Source organism: Halichoerus grypus, chromosome 2 (assembly GCF_964656455.1).
Source record: "Halichoerus grypus chromosome 2, mHalGry1.hap1.1, whole genome shotgun sequence".
Lineage (NCBI taxonomy): Eukaryota > Metazoa > Chordata > Mammalia > Carnivora > Phocidae > Halichoerus > Halichoerus grypus.
Genome location: NC_135713.1, coordinates 145,801,546 through 145,820,753, shown reverse-complemented (window position 1 = coordinate 145,820,753; position 19,208 = coordinate 145,801,546). Strand labels below are relative to the sequence as shown.

The following is a 19,208-nucleotide window of genomic DNA, read 5'->3' as shown; positions in this document are numbered from 1 at the left end:
CAGCTTATTAAAATGTACAAGTGATTGTGTCATACTCTGTCTGTTATCTTTTAAAATTTCCCTTTCCAAAAAAAAAAAAGATAAGATACAGACCATTAACTATAGAGAACAAACTGATGGTTACTGGAGGGGATGGGAGTGGGGGCATGGGTTAAATAGGTGATGGCGATTAAGGAGAGCAATTGTGATGAGCATCAGGTGATACATAGAATTATTGAATCACTCTATACATGAAACTAATATAACACTGTATGTTGACTATTAAAATAAAAACTTAAGGGGCGCCTGGGTGGCTCAGATGGTTAAGCGTCTGCCTTCGGCTCAGGTCATGATCCCAGGATCCTGGGATCGAGCCTCACATCAGGCTCCTGGCTCAGCGGGGAGCCTGCTTCTCCCTCTCCCTCTGCCTCTCTCCCTGCTCATGCTCGCTCGCTCTCTATCTCTGTGTCTCAAATGAATAAATAAAATCTTTTAAAAAAATAAAAACTTAAAATTAAAGATGCAAAAATAAATAAATAAATAACTTCCCTGTGCTGTAGGACAAAGGTAAGTCTTCTTAATGGTGCCCTCAAAGCCCTGAAATGGCTGGTGCAGCCTCTTCTTGTACCCTCTCCCTCAGGTTCCCTGCTCCGCTCCGACTGGCTTTGCTTTTCTCCTTGTTTGCTGTTTCCCCTGCCGGGATTCTGTTCCCTGTCTACTCAGGGAATTCTTAACTCTTCTTGCAGGTCTCCATCTAGTCATCTTCTCCTTAGGGAAGTTTTCTGTGACCTCCCTAACTAGGTCCAGGTCCTGTTTTGCAGATCCTAATCTCTACCACCATCTCTCCTTGGTAGCCCTGTTAAAGTGGCAATTTTACGCATACATGCTTAGCACCTGGTACACACTTTTGATGTTTTCCAAATGAATGAGGAAGTGTTGGGGTACTTAATATGGTTGCTTAACAGCCTCTACCTGAACGTTATTGTTGTTGGGAATTTGCTTAGCATATAGGGGCACGGCGTACTCTTGTTCCATTTCTCTGTTGGTGCTGTCAGGCAGGGCGAGAGGGAGCCACACAGGAGGGGATGGAGAACCTAGAGAGAACAGCCCAAGGAGCATTGAAAGGGAGAAGTAGCTTCTGCTGTTCTTGCTGCTTAGCTTCCCTTTCCGTCCTGGTTGAATCCACTGTGTTAACTGACTTCATTGACAGACTCTTTCCTACTCTCCATTTCCTGTGCATGGTTTCAGAGAATCTTTACAAATATATTTTGGTTAGGGTCAAGCATATATCAGTAGTTCCTAGTTCTTTTCTAAATAGCTGGCTCAAAGTCTGTAGGTGAAATGGAAATGAGGGCCTGATGGAGGAGGAGGTGGATTGGGTTCCCTGAACTATGGCCATTTGCTCTGTGGTGTGAGTTGTTCAGTTCAGCAAGTATTCACTGGGGGCGTGCGAGGAGCTGTGTTGGCTTCTGGGGATATAAGGGTGAATAAATTCTGCACCTGCCTGGCCGTGGGGCACATGGTGAGGTCAGCATGTGGTAATCAAGGTGAAAGCTGGTGGAAGCCGTATGAGAGGAACCCTTGACTTGGAGAAGGACGAGCCGAGGCAGGGGCTGGGTGGGGGAGCCCTGGGGACCAGGCTGGTTGGTGGCCTTGACCTAATTCCAGGACCCTTGCAGTTGTGACCTGGAGACGTTCTCAGCTGGGTGTAAGGATGGGCCCGTGTCACAATGACGGTGGGGGCTGTCACTGAGTGCTGGTGAATGGAAGAGGAGGGCCTGGGGCACAACAGAGAAAAGGGTGATGCGGTGAGCTGCTGAGGTGGGCCCGGCTGAAGTGGTAGCACAGGAGGTCACACTCTCTGACCCCAAACCGGCCAGATGTGTTTGTTTTTTTTATTTTTGTCAAAGTCATACTAAAGCACCCCTAATCAAACACAGAATTTCTGTAGCAAAATGTATGGATATCTACAGTTAGAAATAGAAATAGACATTGCAAAGAGCCTCCCATCATTTTAGATTTTGCTGCCAGAGTTTGTTGCTAAAGTTTGAAGAAATGTTCAGTTTTCCCAGCATTTTTGACTTGTGAGAATTGTGGGTGAGGGGTTGTGGATCTGAAATGATAGCTAATGCTTATAGAGCTTCACATACACTGACTCTTGTCCTCACAGCAACCCTACTAGGATTGGTACCTCGAAGATCCCATTTTATAGGTGAGACAAGGTCAGTGACTGCCTGTGGTCACAGAGCTCACCAGGGTGGCTCTGTCGTCTACATTCTTAGCAGGCTGCTGACTTGTGAATGGGAAGTGGGGAGAGAGTTTGAAGGACCAGGTCTTTCTCCCACTCTTTAGACACCTAGCATCCACAGCCAGCCTGCCTGAGTGCCCAGGAAGGTCTGCAGGGAAGGGAGGTGGGAGACCCAAAGAGGTCATAGTCACGTACTCAGATTCCCCGAGGGCCCATGGGGACTCGTTTCCAGGATGCTGCATCTTGTGGTCTGGTTGGGCAGTGAGCTTTTCTCAAAAGCTGTAGGGGAAGTTACATGCAGCGTCAAGTAGAGCAGAGGAGGAGGTGAGGCGGTCAGAGACGCCCAGTGCACAAGCTGTGGTGTGGGCAGGCTGGGATTTGAGAAATGAGGGTTCTGTAGGGAGATTCTTCATGAGACTGTAGAGTGGGGAGATGACTGTTTTCTAATTTTCTTCCACCTGCTGTGCAAGATACATGTGTTCTGGAACACCCCGGATGAACACTTTCTGCTTGCCACTCCCTCATCACTGCAGACCGCTGCCCACCTGAGGGGCACTGAGCAGGTCACCCCAGTAGTATTTGCTCGCGTGTGTGCAAGTATCCCAGTGCCTTTGTGTGTGCATGTGTGAGTGTGCAAAAATACGTATAAAATGCATGTGAGCCGGGATAATGAAACAACTTTGACTGTCCCACTCAGTTTAAGAAATAGAACTTTACTAAAACCTTAGAAATCCTCTGTGTGTCTGCTCCAATTGCATCTTTTCTCTTCAGAGGTAACCACTATCCTGCAGTTCCTTTTAATCATTTCCTTGCTTTTCTTTATAGTTTTACCATGTGTGTGTGTTTGCAGATTATATATATATGTTTTGTTTTAACTTTTTGGTCCTTATAAAATGAAGCACGTAGCAAGCTTTCTGGGGTGTTTTGCTCAGTATATTTTTGCGATTCATTCAGTGGGGTGTGTGGCTGAAGTTCTTCATTCACTTTTTCTGTCGGATGGTACTGCATCCGTTCCAGTGGTGGCCATTGGGGCTGTCTCCGGTTTCTGCTATCGTAAGTAAACAGTGTTGGAGTGGGCATTCTTGTTCTGGTCTCCTGGCGCACAGGTACGGTAGTTCCATTAGAGCAGTGGTGATCGAGTAGGGTGGGGTGGCATGGGGAGGGGCAAAATGGGTGTGGAGGAGACAGGGAGACACTTTTGGTTGTCATACCTGGCAAGTGGGGAGCTACTGTATCTTTTTTTTTTTTTTTTAAAGATTTTATTTATTTATTTGACAGAGAGAGAGAGAGCGAGAGCAGGAACACAAGCAGGGGGAGTGGGAGAGGGAGAAGCAGGCTTCCCGCTGAGCAGGGAGCCCGATGTGGGACTCGATCCCAGAACCCTGGGATCATGACCCGAGCCGAAGGCAGACGCTCAACGACTGAGCCACCCAGGCACCCGGAGCTACTGTATCTAATGGGTAGAGTACACCCCTGCTGCTAAACATTCTGTGATGCGCAGGATAGCCTTCCCCATGTCCTCCACCCCTCTCGCACACTAAAGAATTGTTGAGCTCCAGGTACCAGTGCTAAGGCTGAGAACACCTGCTCCAGGGTAAATACCTGGGGTGGATTGCCGGGTGGGTGGGTTTGGGTGTGTTCAACTTTAGTAGATACTAACGCATTATTTACACTCCCTTCAGCAGTATGGGGCTTCTAATATTACTCATTGACTTCTCCAACACTTGATAATGTGTGTCTTTAAAATTTTTGCCAACCTAGAATGCAAGCTGGTGCAGGCACTCTGGAAAATAGTATGGATATTCCTCAAAAAGTGAAAAATAGAGCTATGACCCAGCAGTTGCACTACTAGGTATTTATCCGAAGGATACAAACATAGTGATTTGAAGGGGCACATGCACCCCAATGTTTATAGCAGCAATATCCACAATTGCCAAAGTATGGAAAGAGCCCAGATGTCCATCTACAGGTGAATGAATAAAGATGTGGTATATACCCCCCCACACACACACACAATGGAATATTATGCAGCCATCAAAAAGAATGAAATCTTACCATTTGCGATGATATGGATGGAAGTAGAGGGTATTATACTAAGTGAAATAAGTCAGTCAGAGAAAGTCAATTACATGTGGAATTTAAGAAGCAAAACAGAGGATCATAGGGGAAGGGAGGGAAAAATAAAATAAGACAAAATCAGAGAGGGAGACAAACCATAAGAGACTCTTAACTCTAGGAAACAAACTGAGGGTAGCTGGAGGGGAGGGGGTGGGGGGGAGGGGGTAACTGGGTGATGGGCATTAAGGAGGGCACTTGATGTAATCAGCACTGGGTGTTTTATGCAACTGATGAATCACTAAACTCTACCTCTGAAACTTAAAAAAAAAAAAAAATTGCCAAACTAGTATATGCAAAGTAATATCTCAATTGTAGTTAAAATTTTTATTTCCTGAATAGTAATGAGATTGACTGTCTTTGCATGTCTGTGTGCTGTTTGTATTTCCTTTCAGAAGTGCCTCCTGATATCCTTTCGCCCATTTCCCTGTTGTGTTATGTTTTTCTTAATTGTTCCTGTGATTTCTTTATATGTCTTAAATCCTTTATATCTCCTAGATGCTAATCCCTTATATCTGTTACAGATAACTTTTTCTATTTATGAGTTTCTCCTGATGAGCCAAGAAGTTCTTAGTTTAAACGTGGCGTAATTTATCAGTCATTTTCTTTATGGTTAATACTTTCTGCAGACAGATGTGGTTCCCCAGGTAGATGCGACTCCCTTTAGGAGCACATCCAAGCGAGGCTGGAGCTGGATCACAGTTCTGCTTCAGGGTCCACAGCTGGGACTAAGGTGAGCAGGTCTGCCTCCCAGCTCTTGGATAGGTGTGTCTCCTCCTGGTTCCCTGGGCTTCCCCTAGACTGGCAGAGAGAGGCTGAAACCAAGTGTCCAGGCCGCTTAAGGGTCCGTAGCTGACACTGACATTGGCAGGCCTAATACCAGAGGCATGGATGGGGATTGCAGGGTTCCTGAGTGAGCAGGACTAAGGGCAGGGCTAGAGCTTGGACACAGAGCTTCACTGGGATCCATAGTCTGGTCCAAGGCTGGCAGGCCTGTTACTGGGGTGTGTACAGTGTGGCTCTTCCTGAGTTTCTTGGCACATGGGACTGGTTGCAGGAGTAGGACCAAGTAGGCCTGGAGCTGAGTCCCTAGAGAGTTGGGGCTACTTGTGGATTGTAGGACAGGTCACATTTGGTGAGCTTGCAACCAGAGTGCTGGCCTGTCTTTTCAAAGAAGAGCCCCTTGGTCTTGGGGTTCACCCAGGTTTTGAAGCCTTCTACCTGGATCCCAAAGCTCCTACAAAAGCACTTTTTCCATGGTTGGCTGCTAGATCATTGTGTAGGCAGACACAAGCTGGGGACTTTCTGTTCTGCCATCTTGCTAGACATCACTGCTGTTTATTTAAGATCGATTCCACATGTCAGTTCTGCTGTTCAAGTCTCAGGAATTTTGTCTCCTTGATCATTAATCTCTGAAAGAGATATATTGAAATCTGTCATTATTGGTGATAGATTTGTTAGTGTCAGTTAATTTTTTTAAATTAATATAATTATGTTATGTTAATCACCATACATTACATCATTAGTTTTTGATGGAGCGTTCCATGATTCATTGTTTGCGTATAACACCCAGTGCTCCATGCAGAACATGCCCTCTTTAATACCCATTACCAGGCTAACCCATCCTCCCTCCCCCCTCCCCTCTAGAACCCTCAGTTTGTTTTTCAGAGTCCATAGTCTCTCATATTTCGTCTCCCCCTCCAATTTCCTCCCCTTCATTCTTCCCCTCCTGCTATCTTCTTCTTCTTCTTCTTCTTTTTTTTCTTTTTTAACATATAATGTATTATTTGTTTCAGAGGTACAGGTCTATGATTCAACAGTCTTACACAATTCATAGCGCTCACCATAGCACATACCCTCCCCAATGTCTATCACCCAGCCACCCATCCCTCTTGCCCCCCACCACTCCAGCAACCCTCAGTTTGTTTCCTGAGATTAAGAATTCCTCATATCAGTGAGGTCATATGATACATGTCTTTCTCTGATTGACTTATTTCGCTCAGCATAACACCCTCCAGTTCCATCCACATCGTTGCAGATGGCGAGATCTCATTCCTTTTGATGGCTGCATAATATTCCATTGTATATATATACCACTTCTTCTTTATCCATTCATCTGTCATTGGACATCTTGGCTCTTTCCACAGTCTGCCTATTGTGGACATTGCTACTATAAACATCGGGGTGCACGTACCCCTTCGGATCCCTACATTTGTATCACTAAATACCCAGTAGTGCAATTGCTGGGTTGTAGGGTAGCTCTATTTTCAACTTTCTGAGGAACCTCCATACTGTTTTCCAGAGTGACTGCACCAGCTTGCATTCCCACCAACAGTGTAGGAGGGTTCCCCTTTCTCCGCATCCCTGCCAACATCTGTCGTTTCCTGACTTGTTAATTTTAGCCATTCTGACTGGTGTGAGGTGGTATCTCATTGAGGTTTTGATTTCGATTTCCCTGATGCCAAGTGATGTTGAGCACGTTTTCATGTGTCTGTTGGCCATTTGGATGTCTTCTTTGGAAAAATGTCTGTTCATGCCTTCTGCCCATTTCTTGATTGGATCATTTGTTCTTTGGGTGTTGAGTTTAAGAAGTTCTTTATAGATTTTGGATACTAGCCCTTTATCTGATATGTCATTTGCAAATATCTTCTCCCATTCTGTCAGTTGTCTTTGGTTTTGTTAACTGTTTCCTTTGCTTTGTAAAAGCTTTTTATCTTGATGAAGTCCCAATAGTTCATTTTTGCCCTTGCTTTTGGCGCCTTTGGCGATGTTTCTAGGAAGAAGTTGCTTCGGCTGAGGTCGAAGAGGTTGCTGCCTTTGTTCTCCTTTAGGATTTTGATGGACTCCTGTCTCACATTGAGGTCTTTCAACCATTTTGAGTCCATCTTTGTGTGTGGTGTAAGGAAATGGTCCAGTTTCATTCTTTTGCATAGGGCTGTCCAATTTTCCCAGCACCATTTGTTAAAGAGACTGTCTTTTTTCCATTGGACATTCTTTCCTGCTTTGTCGAAGATTAGTTGACCATAGAGCTGAGGGTCCATTTCTTGGCTCTCTATTCTGTTCCATTGATCTGTGTGTCTGTTTTTGTGCCAATACCATACCGTCTTGATGATAACAGCTTTGTAATAGAGCTGGAAGTCCGGAATGGTGATGCCACCAGCTTTGCTTTTCTTTTTCAACATTCCTCTGGCTATTCGGGGTCTTTTCTCGTTCCATACAAATTTTAGGATTATTTGTTCCATTATTTGAAAAAAGTGGATGGTATTTTGATGGGGATTGCATCGAATGTGTAGATTGCTCTAGGTAGCATTGACATCTTCACAATATTTGTTCTTCCAATCCATGAGCATGGAATGTTTTTCCATTTCTTTGTGTATTCCTCAATTTCTTTCATGAGTATTCTATAGTTTTCTGAGTACAGATTCTTTGCCTGTTTGGTCAGATTTATTCCTAGGTATCTTACGGTTTTGGGTGCGATTGTAAATGGGATCGACTCCTTAATTTCTCTTTCTTCTGTCTTGTTGTTGGTGTATAGGAATACCACTGATTTCTGTGCATTGATTTTATATCCTGCCACTTGACTGAATTCCTGTATGAGTCCTAGCAGATTTGGGGTGGAGTCTTTTGGGTTTTCCACATAAAATATCTTATCATCTGCAAAGAGTGAGAGTTTGACTTCTTCCTTGCCGATTTGGATGCCTTTTATTTCTTTTCGTTGTCTGATTGCTGTGGCTAGGACTTCTAATACTATGTTGAATAGCAGTGGTGATAGTGGACATCCCTGCCGTGTTCCTGACCTTAGGGGGAGAGTTCTCAGTTTTTCCCCATTGAGAATGATATTCGCTGTGGGTTTTTCATAGATGGTTTTTATGATATTGAGGTATGTACCCTCTATCCCTATACTCTGAAGAGTTTTGATCAAGAAAGGATGCTTTACTTTGTCAAATGCTTTTTCTGCATCTATTAAAAGGATCATATGATTCTTGTTCTTTCTTTTATTAATGTATTGTATCACAGTGATTGATTTGCGGATGTTGAACCAACCTTGCAGGCCAGGGATAAATCCCACTTGGTTGTGGTGAATAATCCTTTTAATGTACTGTTGTATCCTATTGCCTAGTATTTTGGTGAGAAGTTTTGCATCCATGTTCATCAAGGATATTGGTCTGTAATTCTCCTTTTTGATGGGGTCTTTGTCTGGTTTTGGGATCAAGGTAGTGGTTGCCTCATCAAACGAGTTTGGAAGTTTTCCTTCCATTTCTATTTTTTGGAACAGTTTCAGAATAGGTATTAATTCTTCTTTAAATGTTTGGTAGAATTCCCCTGGGAAGCCATCTGGCCCTGGGCTTTTGTTTGTTGGGAGATTTGTGATGACTGCTTCAATTTTCTTAGTGGTTATAGGTCTGTTCAGGTTTTCTACTTCTTCCTGGTTCAGTTTTGGTAGTTCATACATCTCTAGGAATGCATCCATTTCTTCCACATTATCTAATTTGCTGGCATAGAGTTGCTCATAATATGTTCTTAGAATTGTTTGTATTTCTTTGGTGTTGGTTGTGATCTTTCCTCTTTCATTCATGATTTTATTTATTTGGGTCATTTCTCTTTTCTTTTTGATAAGTCTGGCCAGGGGGTTATCAATCTTGTTAATTCTTTCAGAGAACCAGCTCCTAGTTTCGTTGATCTGTTCTGCTGTTCTTTTGGTTTCTATTTCATTGAATTCTGCTCTGATCTTTATTATTTTTCTTCTCCTGCTGGGTTTAGGCTTTATTTGCTGTTCTTTCTGCAGCTCCTTTAGGTGTAGGGTGAGGTTGTGTATTTGAGACCTTTCTTGTTTCTTGAGAAAGGCTTGTATTGCTATATACTTTCTTCTTAGGACTACCTTTCCTGCATCCCAAAGATTTTGAACAGTTGTGTTTTCTTTTTTATTTATTTATTTATTTATTTATTTATTTATTTATTTATAATTTTATTTACTTTTGAGAGAGAGAGAATGACAGAGAGAGAGAATGAGAGGGGTGAGGGTCAGAGGGAGAAGCAGACTCCCTGCTGAGCAGGGAGCCCGATGCAGAACTCGATCCCGGGACTCCAGGATCATGACCTGAGCCGAAGGCAGTTGCTTAACCAGCTGAGCCACCCAGGTGCCCCACAGTTGTGTTTTCATTTTTATTTGTTCCCATGAATTTTTTAAATTCTTCTTTAGTTTCCTGGTTGACCCATTCATTCTTTAGTAGGATACTCTTTAGTCTCCATGTATTTGAGTTCTTTCTGACTTTGCTCTTGTGATTGGGTTCTACTTTCAAAGCATTGTGGTCTGAAAGTATGCAGGGAATGATCCTAGTCTTTTGGTACCGGTTGAGACCTGCTTTGTGATGTAAAATGTGATCTATTCTGGAGAATGTTCCATGGGCACTAGAGAAGAATGTATTCTGTTGCTTTGGGATGGAGTGTTCTGAATATGTCTGTGAAGTCCATTTGGTCCAGTGTGTCATTTAAAGTCTTTATTTCCTTGTTGATCTTTTGCTTAGATGATCTGTCCATTTCAGTGAGGGGGGTGTTAAAGTCTCCCACTATTATTGTATTGTTGTTGATGTGTTTCTTTGCTTTTGTTATTAATTGGCTTATATAACTGGCTGCTCCCATGTTAGGGGCATAGATATTTACAATTGTTAGATCTTCTTGTTGGACAGACCCTTTAAGTAGGATATAGTGTCCTTCTTCATCTCTTATTACAGTCTTTGGTTTAAAATCTATTTTGATATAAGGATTGCCACCCCAGCTTTCTTTTGGTGTCCATTAGCATGGTAAATGGTTTTTCACCCCCTCACTTTCCATCTGGGAGTGTCTTTGGGTCTAAAATGAGCCTCTTGCAGACAGCATATCGATGGGTCTTGTTTTTAATCCAATCTGATAGCCTATGTCTTTTGATTGGGGCATTTAGCCCATTTACATTCAGGGTAACTATTGAAACATAGGAATTTAGTGCCATTGTATTGCCTGTAAGGTGACTGTTACTGTATATTGTCTCTTTTCCTTTCTGGTCTATGTTACTTTTAGGCTCTCTTTTTGCTGAGAGGACCCCTTTCAATATTTCCTGTAGGGCTGGTTTCGTGTTTGCAAATTCCTTTAGTTTTTGTTTGTCCTGGAAGCTTTTTATCTCTCCTATTTTCAATGACAGCGTAGCTGGATAGAGTATTCTTGGCTGCATATTTTTTTCATTTAGTGCTCTGAATATATCACGCCAGTCCTTTCTGGCCTGACAGGTCTCTGTGGATAGGTCTTTTGCTAATCTAATGTTTCTACCATTGTAGGTTACAGATCTCTTGTCCCGAGCTGCTTTCAGGATTTTCTCTTTGTCTCTGAGACTTGTAAGTTTTACTATTAGATGTCGGGATGTTGACCTGTCTTTATGGATTTTGAGAGGGATTCTTTGTGCCTCCTGGATTTTGATGCCTGTTTCCTTCCCCAAATTAGGGAAGTTCTCTGTTATAATTTGCTCCAATATACCTTCTGCCCCTCTCTCTCTTTCTTCTGCTTCTGGGATCCCAATTATTCTAATGTTGTTTCGTCTTATGGTATCACTTATCTCTCTAATTCTGCCCTTGTGGTCCAGTAGTTGTTGATCTCTCTATTTCTCAGCTGCTTTATTTTCCATCATTTGGTCTTCTATATCACTAATTCTTTCTTCTGCCTCATTTATCCTAGCAGTTAGAGCCTCCATTTTTTATTGCACCTCATTAATAGCCTTTTTGATTTCAACTTGGTTAGATTTTAGTTCTTTTATTTCTCCAGAAAGGGTTTCTCTAATAACTTCCATGTTTTTTTCAAACCCAGCTAGTGAGCTCTAGTTCCGACATCTTACTAATGTCAATATTGATTAGGTCCCTGGCAGTCGGTAGTGCCTCTTGTTCTTTTTGTTGAGGTGATTTTTTTCCGTCTTGTCATTTTGTCCAGAGGAGAATAGATGAATGAGAGAACAAAATGCTAACAGGGTAACAATATCCCCAGAAAATATACACTAAACAAATCAGAAAAGACCTGAAACCGGGGGAAAAGAAAGGGAAAGAAAGAAAAAAGAAAAAGAAAAAGATAAAAACAAAAACAGAACAAAACAAAAAAAAAACAGAATATGATCACATATGATCAGGCTGGTGCATAGATCAGTGCAACACACTAGATTTTGGGCGTATTTTGGTCTGTTAGAAGAAAGTGCCTCCCAAAATTTTAAAGAAAGAAAAACTTATATATGTACAAAAATAAGGGTTAATATGATGAAGGGATGGAATATGACTGTAAAGATGAAAATTATAAAAGATTTTACAAAAGGAAGTGATAAGAAGTTGGTTGAAAGAAGAAAAAGGGGATTTAAAAAAAAAATGGAGAGAATGTGATCAGGCAGGAGACTAGAACAAAGCCATACACTAGAGATTTAGGGTATATTTTGATCTGTTACAAGAAACTGTATCCCAAAATTTTAAAGAGGGAACAACTTATATATATATACCAAAAACAAGGTTAACTACTATGAAGGATAGAATATGACTCTAAAAATGAAAAATAAAAAAGATTTTTTAGAAAGGATTGATAAGATGTTGGTTGAAAAAGGGAAAAAGATAAGTCCAAAAAAAAAAGTTAAAAAATAATTAAGTGTGAAAGACTAAAGAATCATGGTAAAAAAGCCATGAATTCTATGTGCAGTGTTACCCTAGCACTGGAGTTCTGCCGTTCTCACTGATCGGTAAACTTGGTCTTGGCTGGCTGTTCTGGCTGATCTTCTGGGGGAGGGGCCTGTTGCCGTGGTTCCCAAATGTCTTTGCTGGAGGCGGAATTGCTCCCCCCTTGCCCGGTCCCGGCTAAGTAATCTGCTCGGGTTTGCTCTCCGGAGCTTTTGTTCCCTGCAAGCTTTCCGTATAGCTTTGGAGGCCGAGAGTGAAAATGGCGGCCTCCCAGTCTCCGCCCCGGAGGAGCTGAGAACTCAGGGCCCCGCTCCTCAGTGCGCCCCCAGAGAAAAGCAGTCAGTCACTCCCGTCTCCCCGGTCTCCGGCCGCACTCCGTGCTCACCCGGCCTGTGACCGCGCGTTTCTTTCTCTGGCACCCAACCCCGTGTGGAGTCTCCAAACCCCGCAGATCCCTGCCGTGCGCTCCCGCGCCACTCCTCCCAGGGGAGGAAGGTGAGTCTCCCCGGATCTGCTGCTTATTGGGTCCCTGCTGGAGGAGCAGTGGCCCGACTGTGCCGTGGATCACGGTTTATGACAACCCCGAGCTCAGAGCCCGCGCCTGGGCTCCGTCTCTGCAGCCAGCTTCCCTGCTCCGATCCCTGGGAGCTCTGCCGCACTCAGGCACCCCAGGTCTTTCTGTGACCCCGAGGGTCCTGAGACCACACTGTCCCGTGAGGGTTCCACCCCCCCGTTTAGCCACTGGAGCGACGTCCCTCAGCGGAGCAGACTTCTAAAAGTTCTGATTTTGTGCTCCGCGGCTCTATCACTTGCCAGAAGCGGCCGACGGAGGCCCCTCCCCCTGCCGTCTGTCCTCCCGAATATCGCCTCGGATTCACTTCTCTGCACGTCCTACCTTCCAGAAAGTGGTCGCTTTTCTGTTCAGAGAGTTGTTGCTATTCTTTTCTTCGATCTCCTGTTGAGTTCATAGTTGTTCAGAATGGTTTGATCCCTATCCAGTTGATTTCCTGGGACCAGATGAAATCCAGGTCTCCTACTCCTCTGCCATCTTGAGACCTAGTGTCAGTTAATTTTTATTGTGACGTAGTTATTAAATGCATAAAATTTAAAATTATTATATCCTTTTAGTGAGTCAAAAACTTTCCCTGGGAAGTAACCTTCTTTTTCCATGATAATGCTTCTGTATTTTTAATTATAAAAATTAACATAAAATAGAATTAATATTTTAATCACTTTTCAGTAGTGTTAAGCATGCTTACCTTGTTGGTTTACCTTGTTGGTTTTTTTTTTTTTAAAGATTTTATTTATTTATTTGACAGAGAGAGACACAGCGAGAGAGGGAATACAAGCAGGGGGAGTGGGAGAGGAAGAAGCAGGCTTCCCGCTGAGCAGGGAGCCCGATGCGGGGCTCGATCCCAGGACCCTGGGATCCTGACCTGAGCCAAAGGCAGACGCTTAACGACTAAGCCACCCAGGCGCCCCACATGCTTACCTTGTTGTGCAGCCAATCTTCAACACATTTTTATCTTGCAACATTGAAACTCTATGCCCATTAAACATCATCTTCCCATTTCCCCCTCCTCCCTCCCCTGGTAACCATCATTCTACTTTCTGTTTCTGAGAATTTAAGTACCGTAGATACTGCCTATAAAAAGACTCTTACAGTATTTATTTTTTCATGACTGGTTTATTTCATTTAGGATAATGTCTTTAAGTTTCAGCCATGCTATAACATGTGACTAGATTTCCTTTTTAAGGCTGAATCATATTCCATTCTAAGTATATACCACATTTTCTTTATCCATTCATCTTTGATGGACATTTGATTTGCTCCCACCTCTTGGCTGTGATGAACAGTGCTGCTGTGAAGATGGATGTCTCTTGGAGACCCTGCTTTCAATTCTTTGGACTGTATGCCCAGAAGTAAGGTTGCTGGATCATATGGTAGTTCTATTTTTAATTTTTGGAGGAACTACCATACTGTTTACGTAGTGGTTGCACTATTTTACATTCCTGTCAGCAGTGTACAGGCGTTCTAATTTCTCCATATCCTCGCCAATATTTCTTATTTTTGTTTTGTTTTTGTTTTTTTATAGTGGTCATCCTAATGGGTATGAGGTGACACCTCATTGTGGTAGTGATTTGCATTTTTCTAATGATTAGTGATATTGAGCATCATTTCATATGCTTATTGGCCATTTGTATATCTTCTTTGGAGAAATGTCTACACAGGTTCTTTGGCCATGTTTTTACTGGGTTGTTTTTTTGCTGTGAAGTTGTAAGAGTTATTTGTATATTAACTTCTTGTCAAATAATATAGTTTGCAAATATTTTTCCCATTCTGTTAGTTGTCCCTTCACTCTCTTGATTGTATCCTTTGATGCATGTTTAAGTTTTATGTAGCCCCATTTGTCTATATTTGCTTTTTTCCTGGTGCTTTGGTATCATAGTCAAGAGATCATTGTCAGATCCAGGAGTGCCTGGGTGGCTCAGTCGTTTAAGTATCCGATTCTTGATCTCAGCTTAGATCTTGATTTCCGGGTCATGAGTTCAGGCCCCGCATTGGGCTGCACACTGGGTATGGAGCCTACTTAAAAAAGAAAGGGAGGGAAGGAGGGAGGAAGGAGAGAAAGAAAGAAAGAAATCATTGTCAGATCCATTATTGTGAATCTTTTCCCTATGTTTTCTTTGAAGAATTTTATAATTTTAACTCTTACGTTTAGGTCTTTGATACATTGAGTTTATTTTTGTATATGATGTAAGGTAAGAGCCCACCTTTATTCTTTTGCATGTAGATACCCAGTTTTTTCAACACCATTTGTTAAAGAGACTGTCCTTTCCCTATTGAGTAGTTTTTACATCCATTTTGAAGATTACCTGACCATATACATGAGGGTTTATTTCTGGCTCTGTTATAATTCACTGGTCTCTATATCTGTCTTTATACCAGTGCCACACTGTTTCAATTTCTTTAGCTTTGTAATATCTATTGAAATGAGGAAATGTGAATTCTCCAACTTTGTTCTTCCTTTCCAAAATTATTTTGGCTATTTGGGGTACTTTGATACCAAAGGATTTTAGGATGGATTTTTCTATTTCTGCAAGAAAAAAAATGCTGTTGGGATTTTGATAGAGATTGCATTGAATCCATAGATTACTTTGTGTAGTATCAACACTTTAGCAATATTAAGTCTACCAACCCATGAACACAAGATATCTGTTTTTTGTGTGTGTTTTTTTAAAAATTACTTTATGTTTTGTCATTTTCAGTGTTAAATTCTTTCACCTCTTTGGTTAGGATTCTTCCTAAATATTTATTCTTTTCAATGCTGTGGTAAATGGAGTTGTGTTCCTAATTTCCACTTCAAATTGTTAATGTATAGAAATGCAACTGATTTTTGATGTGTTGATTTTGATTTCTGCAACTTTGCTGAACGTGTTTATTCTAACTTTTTTTTAATCTTTAGGCTTTCTTCATATAAGATCATGCTATCTGCAAACAGATAATTCTACTTCTTTCTTTCCAGTTTGGATGCCTTTTATTTCTTTTTCTTGCCTAATTGCTCTGGCTAAGATTTCTAGTACTATGTGTGAGAGAAAGGCCAGAAGAGGCAACTTTATCTTGATCCTGTTTTTAGAGGAAAAGCTTTCAGTCTTTCACTGTTTTGTATATTAACTGTGATTTTTTTTTTTTCCATGTCTGGTCTTTATTATGTTGAGTTGGTTTCCTTTTATTCATAGTTTATTAAGATTTTTTATCATAAAGATTTTTTTTCGTATTTGTCTTTATTATGTTGAGTTGGTTTCCTTTTATTCATAGTTAAGATTTTTTATCATAAAAGTGTTGAATCTTGTTAAATGTTTTTTCTGCATTATTTGATGTGAACATATGGTTTTTTGCCTTTCATTCTCTTCACGTGGTATATTACATTGATTTTTTTTCTCATGTTGAACTATCCTTGCATTCCAGAAATAAATCCCACTTTGTTGTGGTATATAATCCTTTCAATGTACTATTGAATTTACTTTGCTAATAATATTTTCTTGAGGATCAATATTCATCAATATTGGTCTTTAGTTTTCTTCTAGTATCTTTGGCTCCGTTATTGTATTTTTCAGCTCCAGAATTTGTTTGCTTCTTTTTATGGTTTCTATCTTTTTGTCAATATTCTCATTTTGTTCATTCATTTCCTGATTTTGTGTCTGTGTTCTCTTTTAGCTCATTGAATATCTTTAACAAATTGTTTTGAATTCTTCACCATGAAATTCAGCAGTCTGCCTTTCTTTAGGACCCATTTCTGGAGTTTTATTTTGTTTCTGTCATTGGACCATGTTTCCCAGTTTCTTTGTATGCTCGTGATCTGTTGTTGAGATTTGGCCATTCAAAAAAAAAAAACAGAACAAAACAAAACAAAAACCAGCCTCCTCTCTCAGTCTTTATGGACTGGCTTTGTTCAGGGGAATACTTCACCAGTCAGCCCACCTAGAAGTTCGGAACCTCACCAACATTTTCTGGTGATACAGTCTCTGGACTTGAGTGTGTACTTTTAATTGTCTCAATTTCCATGAGCAGCATGTCCTGAATTTCTTCCCAGAAGTGTATAATCTTTATCTCTCCCTGGCATCTTCATGTAAAACTGAAGAATTTCTGCAGCTCTGTTGTACTGTGACACCTGCCTACATTTTCAGTAACCTCCAAACTGCTGCCATTCCCATCAGTGCTCCACGTCTGATGACACAGAAATCTATTCCTCAGGCAGCCCCAAGACAAGCCAGAATTTTGGACTCACAGTCTACTCTGATTTCCATCCCAAGGGAGGAGTCACTGTATTTACCCTAGTTGTACCTTACTGATCTGACTAGGCAGAGATCTGTCTGTGCACAGAATGCCATGAACTTTTCCTACCCTTTTCAATGGAATCCCATCTTATTTTTGTGTTGGCCTGGGTCCTGCACCAATTCAGGTGGTCTCTAGAGTTCTCACAAAGGTGTTCAGGTTCATATATTGTTGTTAACTTGCATTTCCATGGGGGAATGAAGGCCTGGAGCTTAGTAGTCCACCATCTGCTGACATCACCTCCTCTATATTTGTCTTTTGAACCATCCTCACATTCCATTCTTTTCTTGTAATATTCTTATCAGGCTTTGGTATTGGAGTAATGCTTATCTTATGAGTTTGAGGTGTTCCTTCTCTTTGGTTTTTTTTTTTTTTTTTGGATGAGTTTGAGAAGAACTGGCATTAATTGTTCTTTAAATGTTTGGTAAAATTTACCAGTGAGTGCATTTGGTATTGGGATTTTGCTTTTCATTTTTGTTTTCTTGTTTGTTTTTTGGTTGGGAGAGTTTGCATTATTGATTCAGTCTTCCTGCTAGTAATTGGACTGTTCAAAATTTCTGTTTCTCCTGGTTCAGTCTTGGTAGAATGTGTGTTTCTGAGAGTTTATCAACTTTTTCTAGGTTGTCCAGTTTGTTGGCATATAATCAGTAATTATTCATAGTAGCCTCTATGATCTTTTGTTTCTGTGGTATCAGTTATAGTTTCTCCTCTTTCATTTATAATTTTGTTTATTTGGGTTCTCTTTATTTCTTGGATACTGTAGCTAGAAATTTGTCAGTTTTGTTCTTTTCAAAAAACTAATTCAGTTTTGTTAATCTCGTCTATTATTTTTCTGTTCTCTGTTATTTTTGCTCCAGTCTTTTATTTCCTTTCTGCTGCTAACTTTGGGCTTAGGTTATTCTTTTTTTAAAAATTATAATTTAATTTTAAATTCCAGTATAGTTAATATACAGTGTTATATTAGTTTCAGGTGTACAATATAGTGATTCAGCACTTCCATACATCACCCTGTGCTCATCATAAGTGGCGTGCCCTCCTTAATCCCCATCACCTATTTTACCCATCCTCCCACCCACCTCCCTTCTGGTAGCCATCAGTTTGTTCTCTGTAGTTGAGTCATTTCTTGGTTTCTCTCTCTCTCTCTTTTTCTTCCTTTGCTCATTTTTTGTTTCTTAAATTACACATATGAATGAAATCATATAGTATTTGTCTTTCTCTGACTCACTTATTTCACTTAGCATTATACTCTAGCTCCATCCACGTTGTTGCAAATGGCAAGATTTCATTCTTTTTTATGGCTGAATAATATTCTATTGTGTATGTATATATATACACCATTTTTTCTTTATCCATTTATCTATTCTTTTTATAGTTCCTTGAGGTGTAAAGTTAAGTTTTTTATTTGGGATCATTCTGTTTTCTTTATGTATGTGTTTATAGCATTAAGCGTCTCTCCTAGAAATCTTTTGCTGCAACTTAAATGTTTTGGTATGTTGTGTTTCCTTTTTCATTTGTTTCAAGATACTATTTATTTATTTATTTGAGAAAGAGAGCACACTAGTTGGGGGGGCGGGGCACAGGGAAAGGGAGAGAGAGAATCTTAAGCAGGCTCCATACTCAGTGCAGAGCCTGACGTGGGGCTCAGTCTCACGATTCTGAGATCATGACCTGAGCCGAAATCAGGAGTTGAATGCTTAATCAACGGAGCCACCCAGGTGCCCCCTCAAGATACTTTTTAATTTCCCCTTTAATTTTTTCTTTGATCCACTGGTTGTTAAGAGAATGTTGTTTCATAGTTAGTTAGTTCTTTATACATCTAGGACTTCACTGTCTAATACAGGGGCCACTGGCCAAGCACATGTGACTGTTTTCATTAAAATTAATTAAAATTACATAAAATTAAAAACTCACTTTCTCAGGCACGCTAGCCATATATATCAGATGTTTAATAACCACGTGTGGCTCATGTCTACCATATTGGGCAGCATTGTTAGAAAATATTTACATTATTACAGTAGGTTCTCTTGGGTCAACCAGGTGCAGTTTTGTCCCCCATGGGACACATGGTAATGTCTGGAAACTTTTGATTTCCACAATTAGGGGATCGGTGTTCTACTGGTATCTAGTGGGTAGAGGCCTGGAAAGCTAACATTCCGTAATACACAGGACAGCCCCACACAGCAAAGGCTCATCCAGCCCACATGCCAATAGCTCTGATGGTGAACAACTTTGCCCTACGATGTATTTTGGTGTGAGGTAGAGAGCTCATTGTTTTTCCCTCTGATTAGCCAGTTGACTAGACACTATCTCCTGTGTGTACTCAATTCATCCCCTTCTGGTTGCTGGTGAACCTTAA

General features: G+C 41.1%; 1 protein-coding gene across 1 annotated transcript in view; it reads left to right on the top strand.

The window, feature by feature from the left end:
• The window catches only part of PGBD2 (piggyBac transposable element derived 2), a 33,600-nt gene that overhangs the window by 1,681 nt on the left and 12,711 nt on the right, over window positions 1-19,208 (top strand). The gene's annotated exons all lie outside the window — the stretch shown is intronic.